This window comes from Grampus griseus (assembly GCF_964374135.1).
Source record: "Grampus griseus genome assembly, chromosome: 17".
In the NCBI taxonomy this organism is placed as follows: domain Eukaryota; kingdom Metazoa; phylum Chordata; class Mammalia; order Artiodactyla; family Delphinidae; genus Grampus; species Grampus griseus.
Window position 1 is genome coordinate 62,223,742 of NC_139011.1, and position 9,300 is coordinate 62,233,041.

The 9,300-nt window shown below is 39.3% G+C and overlaps 1 pseudogene across 1 annotated transcript; it reads left to right on the forward strand.

Annotated features, from left to right (window-relative positions):
* Positions 1 to 3,956: 3,956 nt before the first annotated feature.
* LOC309835556 (elongation factor 1-gamma-like) lies at positions 3,957 to 5,366 on the forward strand (annotated as a pseudogene). Its single transcript has one exon. The product of its transcript is annotated as an elongation factor 1-gamma-like (transcript).
* Positions 5,367 to 9,300: the final 3,934 nt, after the last annotated feature.

Consider the following 9,300-nt stretch of genomic DNA (forward strand, 5'->3'; position numbering starts at 1 on the left):
CTTTTTGTGAAGTGGTCAAAGATACATTTTGTTATTATACCACAATGCCAGTGGTATCTGAAGAGTCTCTTATTCAAATATGATCTAGAATTCTCAAGAATAACCAAGTACTATTGCCAGATGGTCCTAAATGTGGCATTTCTATTTACCTAGTTATTCTCAAATTATCTTTTGTGATTTACACTGAAGCCTGTATTTCTCCAAAATCTGCTCATTATATTAAAGATAATCGATAAACAATTGCACATCATCAAATTAAATTCAGACTCCTTTCCTTAGCACTCAAGGTCCCAACCTCTGTTTCTAACATTTTTAAACTTTATTATCATAAAATAAAACACAGATCTGGAAAACCACACACACATAAATAGTATTACTTGATGAAATATTATAAGGCAAATGCTCTTTTGACCCTGCTTAAGTGAAAAAACAGAATTTGTCACCCCAGAAATCCCTCCACATGCTCCATCCCAATGGGAGCCCAGTCTCTTTGAATTTGTTTATGGTTTCATCATCTAAGTGTGTGTGCAACCCGAGTCACAAAATATAGTCTTACCAAATTTTTTTTTTTTTTTTTTTTTTTTTTTTTGCGGTACACAGGCCTCTCACTGCTGTGGCCTCTCCTGTTGCAGAGCACAGCCTCCGGACGCACAGGCTCAGCAGCCATGGCTCACGGGTCCAGCTGCTCCGCGGCACGTGGGATCTTCCCGGACTGGGACACGAACCCGTGTCCCCTGCATCGGCAGATGGACTCTCAACCACTGCGCCACCAGGGAAGCCCAAAAATTTTAATTGGATATCTTATAAGTTAAAATAAAAATCTTTAGATTCCCCTGCCCTATCCCTTTCTTTCTATATAATTTTTCAGGTGAAGAACACATAACTGATAGTTTCTTAAAGAACTTACAAACATGCCACCTGAGTTTGTCAGTCTAGATCTGCTGATTGCGTACTCCTGGTGCAATTTAACATGTTCTTCTGTCCTTTATTTCCTGAAAATTGGCATTGTATCCAGAGGATCAATTAATCTCAAGACCGATTCCATTGATGATGTGTTCTTTCGTCAAGAAGCACAAAATCCCTTTTCCCTTTCTGTGATGTTTGTGGCTGGAATGCAAAGTGTCTGGATCCATTAATTCATTAGGGATTGCAAACTTGTGATATTTCAATTCTATTATTATTTTTTTACTTGTTAGATGGAACAATTTCATAAGGAGGCTCTATAGGATAGAGTTAATCTACAGCTGGTCTTGGAAAACTCTCTCTTTATCTCCAGGGATGCCCGGATTATCTGGCTTTGACTCTTGACCAAGGTAAGTGCACTGAAATTTATGATGTTTTGTTTAAAATCCAAAACTCCCCTGGTGATCCCCAAACTCCAGAGTCAGTTTGTTTGTGAATAGTTTTCTACTGGCATAACTGGTTACACAGCTGGGTGATTATGTAACCAGAAGGGCATAAAAGACCTCCTGGAAGCTTCTGTCTTGAGCTCTTTTAAAGCCAAAATTCAAAATTCATTGCACAGATCAAGCTGAAGTGAATAAGAACCATGGGGAGATTTCATCTGACTATCTCTTGGATCCCCAATGCCTACCTGCACTCCCTTTCTTTTGCTGTATCATCTTCTCTGACTTTAGATAATAGCCTTAAATGAGCATGTTCTGTTGAGTCTTATAAGTCTTTTCAAATATCCAAAACTAAAAAAATACTTCCAGAGACAACTCCCCTCATCTACTATTTTTTATCCAATAGTTTAGTTCATATAGAAAAGCAAGATCATGTTTATTTCTTTCCTCTGATTTAACCAGTTTTCAAGAGAATGAATTGGTTTTCTATTATCTTCAGCAGGTAACTAATTATGGGTTTGTTTTTTAAATATACTTTTTAAACTTGTTTGTTTAAACATAGCCAACAAGTTTAGATCAATTTCAATGTTTATCCTTTATGAAGTTCAAATTGTCCCATTTCTCCCAGTAATCTTTGTCAACTTTCACGCTCTGGTATGTCAAGATGGTCCAGAGTCATCTTTTGCATTCCTACCCACCCCCAACCTGGTATCAGCCATCATTCCAAAAGCACAATCTGTATCCTGGGGGTGCTCATTGCTACTGGGTCACTCATTGTCTCTAGACCTTTTCAGTGAACAGAACTAACTAGTAAATAAATATTTTAAATATTTTATGAGTTTATACTCATATTTTGAGTTGAAATGTGGACTATGGGGTATTTATTTAACCTCTTCTATATATCTTCTCCAGACTGAATCCACAATGAACTTTAATAGATATTTGAGGAGGTTTATATTAAAAGGAGGGAAGTTACAAATATTTGGCTATATAGGAACCACAAAGGTTAGGACAATAATCTGCCGCTTGTCACAGGTGAGCTTCTACCAACCTAAAGCACAGATGAATGAGTGGAGGTATTGTCTCTAGAACCTAGAAGGATTAAGAGTTGTGTAGTCAGTCATCTTGTTAGGAATCATGACCATGATCAAAGGACACAGTCAGTTCAAGAAAAACTTTCAGAGAGGGAGCCAGAAATTAACTCTGATCTCATTCTCTTCCTTCCTCCTGATCTCCTTCTCCTAGCAAAATTCATGTTATGCATATTGTTTTATAATCTGTTTTTTATACTTACTCTGTCAATAACTAGTCTTCAAAAGTAGTACTTCAATTGCTAAAAGATATTCTATTACATATATATGCCACAAATAATGCACTCAAGTAGTAAATATTTCATCTCTTTTCTGTTAATTTTCTACCATTATAAAAGAGTTTTTATGGAAATTTATGTGACTGTTTGCACAGGTTTCTACCTATATCTTGGGTAAATATGTAGAAGTAGAATTGATATTCCAAGCAACAAGTACATTTTCAGTGCTTTGGGGATATTTTGTAAAAGTGCCCTCTAGAAATATAGTAGCACCTTACACTTCCTACAACAGCTTTTTCATACTCGATTAAAAATGTGGGCTCTGATGTCAGATTTTCTGGCATCAAAACCTGACTCAGCTACTTATTAGTTATGAGGCAAGTTACTTAACCAATCTCAGCATCCTTCTTCTGTAACTAGAGATGGTAGTTAGCTACCTACTTATAGGATTGTCTGTTGGAAAGATTAAACAGGATGCTGAACCTTTGAAACAGTGTCTGACATACAGAAAGCACTCAATAAATGTCAGCTAATAATAGCAGGCATTATAACCCTAAGAATACGTATTTTCCAATTTGATATGTACAAAAGTTATTTATTATTGTTTAACTTGAAATTCTTTAATAATCAGCTTGAATTTTTAAAAATTTCATTATAAATGATTAACCCTTATTCTTTATGAATTGTTTATTTATGCTTTTCACAGATTCCTTTTATTTTGTAGTATTTATTTTAAATATGAAGGAAGGTATCCATATGTTAGATATAGTTTGTATATTATATATGCTTCAAGTTATTCTCAGGTTGCCATTTGAATTTTAATTGTACATTATAAGTAATTGATTCTATAATTTTTTTAATGATTTCTGATTTTGTCTTCATGCTTGTAAAGGCCTTCTACCACCCAAAATAACAAAAATATTCTTTATATTCTCCAATTACGTTTATAATTTTGTTTTGTATAGCTCTACATTTAATACTTTTGCAATTTACTTAGATGCAAGTTGTAAAACAGAGAATCTAAATACCATTTTTCCAAGATGACTGAAGTTTACCCTAACAATTTTGTGTGTGTGTAATATATGATCTTATCACTAATTGGAATAGCATTCTTATTTTACGTGAGATTGTGTAAGCATAGATGTAATTTAGAAATTTCTATCATTTCACTCATATGCCTGTAGTTTTCTTACATATGTGAATATATGATAGGGCAAAGTCTCTTTTATAACTCTTAATTTAATAACTTAATTGAATATTTTGTAAAGTAGCATGTTTTAAAGATAAATAGGTCACCCTTTCTCTGCAGAATCACCATGGCAGCTGGGACCCTGTACACACATCCTGAAAACTGCAGGGCCTTCAAGGCCCTCATTGCCACTCACTACAGCAGGGCTCAGGTGCGCGTGCTCTCCGCACCACCCCACTTCCATTTTGGCCAAACCAATGGTACCCGCGAATTTCTCCGTAAATTTCCTGCTGGCAAGGTTCCAGCCTTTGAGGTTGATGATGGATTCTGTGTTCGAGAGCAATGCCATCGCCTACTATGTGAGCAACGAGGAGCTGTGGGGAAGTACTCCTGAAGCAGCAGCCCAGGTGGTGCAGTGGGTGAGCTTTGCTGATAGCGACATAGTTCCCCCAACCAGTACCTGGGTGTTCCCCTCCTTGGGCATCATGCACCACAACAAGCAGGCCACGGAGATTGCAAAGGAGGAGGTGAGGTGAATTCTGGGGCTGCTGGATGCTCCCTTGAAGACAAGGACTTTTCCGGTGGCCGAACGTGTGATGCTGGCTGACATCACAGTTGTCTGCACCCTGTTGTGGCTTTATAAACAGGTTCTGGGGTTGCATTAAGCAGCCCCAGTTCCGGGCTGTCTTGGGGGAGGTGAAATTTTAAGAAAATGGCCCAATTTGATGCTAAAACGTTTGCAGAGAGCTAGCCTAAGAAGGACACCCCACGGAAAGAGAAAGCTTCTCGAGAAGAGAAACAGAAGCCCCAGGCCGAGCGGAAAGAAGAAGACAGCTGCCCCTGCCCAAGGAGGAGCTGGATGAACGTGCGCAGGCAGCGGCTGCTGAGCCGAAGGCCAAGGACCCCTTTGCTCCCCTGCCCAAGAGCACCTTTGTGTTGGATGAATTTAAGCGCAAGCACTCCAACGAGGACACACTCTCCGTGGCGCTGCCGTACTTTGGGGAGCACTTTGATAAAGATGGCTGGTCCCTGTGGTACTCCTAGTACAGCTTCCCTGAAGAGCTCACCCAGACCTTCATGAGCTGCAACCTCATCACTGGAATGTTCCAGCGATTGGACAAACTGGGGAAGAATGCATCTGTCAGTGTCATTCTCTTTGGAACCAACAATAGCAGCTCCATTTCTGGAGTCTGGGTCTTCCGAGGCCAGGAGCTTGCCTTTCCGCTGAGTCCAGATTGGCAGGGGTACTATGAGTCATACACATGCTGGAAACTGGATCCCAGCAGCGAGGAGACTCAGACCAGTTCAAGAATACTCTTCCTGGGATGGGGCCTTCCTGCATGTGGGCAAAGCCTTCAAACAGGGCAAGATCTTCAAGTGAACATCTCTTGCCATCGCCTAGCTGCCCGCACCTGCCCTTCAGGGAGAATGGGCGTCATTAAAGGAAACTGAACATCGAACCCTTTCCTGCCCTGCCTCCTTTGTGGGTGACAGCTTCTTCAAAGGGGGGTAGATATGTTGAAGCAGGGTGTTGTCTATACCTGCAGAACCTCCCTGTGCAGGAAAGAAGTCTTCAGAAGAGCAGAAAGAGAGGCCTCTCCTGAGTTTTTATTTCTGTTTTTTTAATTGCCTTGCCTCTCCTGTGATTACCGTCTTCTAGCCTAGCTGGGAAAGATTGGATGTAGTTAGAAGGTGGTGACACAGGGCTTTGTAACTACCTAATTCCAGACCTTCCTGCATGAAGGGGGAGAATACCTGCTGACTGGGTGAGAGCACAGCATATGCAGAGCGACTTAACACTACTTCCTTACTTCCTGCAGCTGCCCTGTGAAGTGGGGTGGCAGCTGTATCCAAGAGTTATGGTTTCAACACTTCAGACAAATGGCAAGAAGAGGCACAGACTCCTTGGAACAGATGCTGGCTTGTGGGCCCTAACCTGGCTATGGGTCATCTCTGGGGTATCCCTACTTTCTATCAAGGAGGTGGGATTCAGAGATTTAAGCAACTTGCCTGTGATCACACATCTTAGGTGGTGGAGACAAGATTATGAACCCAGTGTTTGTCACTGGAGCCTGTACCTTAAAGACGCCCTAGCACTTCCTGCAATGTAGAGCAGTCATAAATGTCATTTAAAAACCCTGAAAAAATATATATATATATTCATATATATGTATATATATATAGGTCATAATTCATTTAAGGTTCTGGGAATTTATTGGAAGTCACTAACATTTAATAAATAATAAAAATATAGAAATAGTAGACTTCATTATATGTATTTGCAGTAAATATTATTTATAAAATTATTATTGCCTTTGTGTGTGTTTGTGTGTAAAAGTGTGTATGTGAATTGAGTCCTAATTCTAAACATGATTCATACTGTAGGTTACAATCAAAAAAGATTGAAAGTCACTGCTGTAATGTAAATCTTTTCAGATAATATTAGAATAATTTTTCAAGTTCCAATCTCCCCACCAAAATTTTTCCGTGATATTTACTAGCTTTATATTAAGATCACTCGTTTTATTTTCCATTTTAAAAGGTAATTTTGTCCAAAGTAGTTTGCAGGCTTAATCCATTCCCATTACATTTTAGTATTTTTCAATGTGTTAAAGACATCTAATTTGGAACTAATACGGATTTGTCTTCTGTAATTTCTGCTCTGCATCTCTCTGAATTTTATTCACTACTTGGTAACGTAACATTTACTCATTAAATTTACAGCTTCTCTTTGCATCACGAAAACCTTATTCCATCGGCATGTGTGTGAGAGCTATTTCCCATGCCAAATGGGTGGATAGCATGCCCTACTCTGGACCATTTTAATCCTTGAGTTTAAAAAACAGTCGCGGGCTTCCCTGGTGGCGCAGTGGTTGAGAGTCTGCCTGCTGATGCAGGGGATATGGGTTCGTGCCCCGGTCTGGGAAGATCCCACATGCTGCGGAGTGGCTGAGCCAGTAAGCCATGGCCACTGAGCCTGTGGGTCCGGAGCCTGCGCTCCGCAACGGGAGACGCCACAACAGTGAGAGGTCCGCGTACCGCAAAAAAAAAAAGCAATAGCCATATCACTGAGATGTACAGGTAGCAATGAAACATTTGTGTACACTAAGAAATTGAAGGAGTAAAGCTTTTACATGTCACCTGGTGTTATATGAGCTTTGATAGGAAAACAGTAATCAGAATATATCATCTTTTATAAACTAAATGAGCATTCATAAATAACTGTCTAAATGTCAGAGGTAGATCAATAATAGACAGATAGCTAGAGATATCTATATCTATCTGTATACATACTGTATATCCTTCTTTATAGTACCCTTACCAGCATCAAGGCTCCATGTAATATGTACCCAGGATTGTGCCTTATTCTATTTAAACCCACCCTGTTAAGGTTTAAATCTTCAGTGTACAAATGATGAAACTGACACTTATAGCTTAAAAACTCACCCAAGGACACAAAGCTGGTATGTGGCAGATCCAAGACTGGAAGTCAGAGTTTCTCACTCTGAAGCACAAAATGCACAGAAAAGCTGTTTTCTGTAGGTTCTACCTATATCAACAGATATATTTTTTCCCTAAGTCCAGAGTCACTTGTGACACGTAATGTTGTCATTGGGTGGACTGGGTCCTGATTCTCTCCCACCCACCCAATTTCATTTTGCAGCACTTACCCCAGGTCTTTTCCCTCTAGACATATTGGCTTCTTTTTTTCCCTTTCTTTTTCTTGAATTCCCATTTTTCATTTATAGAACTTTTTGAGAGAATACATGATTCGTCTAATTAAACTTCATATACAGGACAAAGCAAAACAAGTTGAATGTTTTCATTTTTCACTCTGGGGCAAAAAAATAAGCTTTTAGTTAAATCAACTTAAGAAACAGCTTGAATTGCAAGATAATACTGCTCCTATAAGTAATTGCTTATGTGCCTGTCCTATTCATAGTGGAAGAGCTATGATTTATGAGCATTTTTATTTAAAGTATAATCTTGGATTTATTCCAAATAATCGCCATCTTTGAAATGTTGTCAACCTGGGATAGCCACAGGGATGCCAGAATTAAGGTATTATATCAGCTCACCACATGGTCTGCCCATTGGGCTCAAGTACGTTTTTATCCGTCTCTCTTTTATCACATATTTCCTTACTTCACATTTATATTTAATCCGTTGACTTCCATGATTTCTTTTATACCAGAGAGCATGTGAAACACAGGGAAAATGAGTAGACATATTCACTTAGCAGGAATTTTCTTCCTGGCTCTCTTTCTCTCTCTTTCTGGCTAAAACTCCATTAGGCAAAAGTGCTCCTGGTATTAATCTAAGATGATTAGCTGTGAAGTGGAACACAAAGGCTGGCCTGGGGTGGAGACATCTGACAGTGGGAAGATACTTCAGAGCAAAAAAATCAAGAAGAACATGAGTTTAAGAGGCAAACTTCAAACAATATTAAGCACAAGAAATAATGTTAGCTGCAGCTGCAAACCAAATGGAAAATATATTCGCCAGTGTAGAGACTGTTCCTGGCCTTTCATTAGCTGTGCATGGGCCCCAGAGATCAACACCAGTATATTGCAGTTCAGTTTTTTTTTCTCTCTCTCTCATCCTCCTCTTACTTTTTACTTTTTAAAAATCTTTTATGGGAATATAATTGCTTTACAATGTTGTGTTTGTTTCTCTTGTACAAGGAAGTGAATCAGCTATATGTATACATATATCCCCTCCCTCTTGGACCTCCCTCCCACCCCTCCATCCCACCCATCTAGGTCATCACAGAGCACTGAGCTGAGCTCCCTGTGCTGTACAGCAGGTTCATCACTTGACTTTTTTTCCCTACGTGCCCCCACATCTTATTCCTTTAGCTTGCCTAACTAGCTATTGATGTTGTGTTAGAGGCAGCACTGCTTCCCTTATATACTATGTGCTCCCTTAAATAATCCAGCCTCCCTTGCAATTATATTAGGCCACGAGGCTAGTTCCAGCCAATACTGACTTATCAGAGGTGACCTATTGCACTTCTAGACCAAACGTTTGATAGTGTGGTACCTCTCTCAGGAAAGGGAGACATCACAACATACAGGGAACCGGGATCCCTGAGTCACCTGATGGAAGAGCATCTCTAGTGACTGGCATCAGACTTCCTATGAATAATTATTAAAAGTTGTATATGAAACTGTTGAGATTCAGAGATTAATTTGTTCCTATAGCATAGTCTAATTTATACGTTAAGCTACACTATAAACTAATATATACATTGATATTCACTACTAATGTGCCAATTAAGTGGAAAGAATGCACAGGTCACACATAAGGAGTCTAGGATTTTACTTCTATCCATTTTATATTCCTTCAAGCAATATGTATGAAGTTTCTACAGTATTTTAATCACTGTTTCAGACAGGCTCTGGGAATAGTAAATAAGACAGATCAGATCCCTGTTCTCAGAGAAAGGGTCAGAC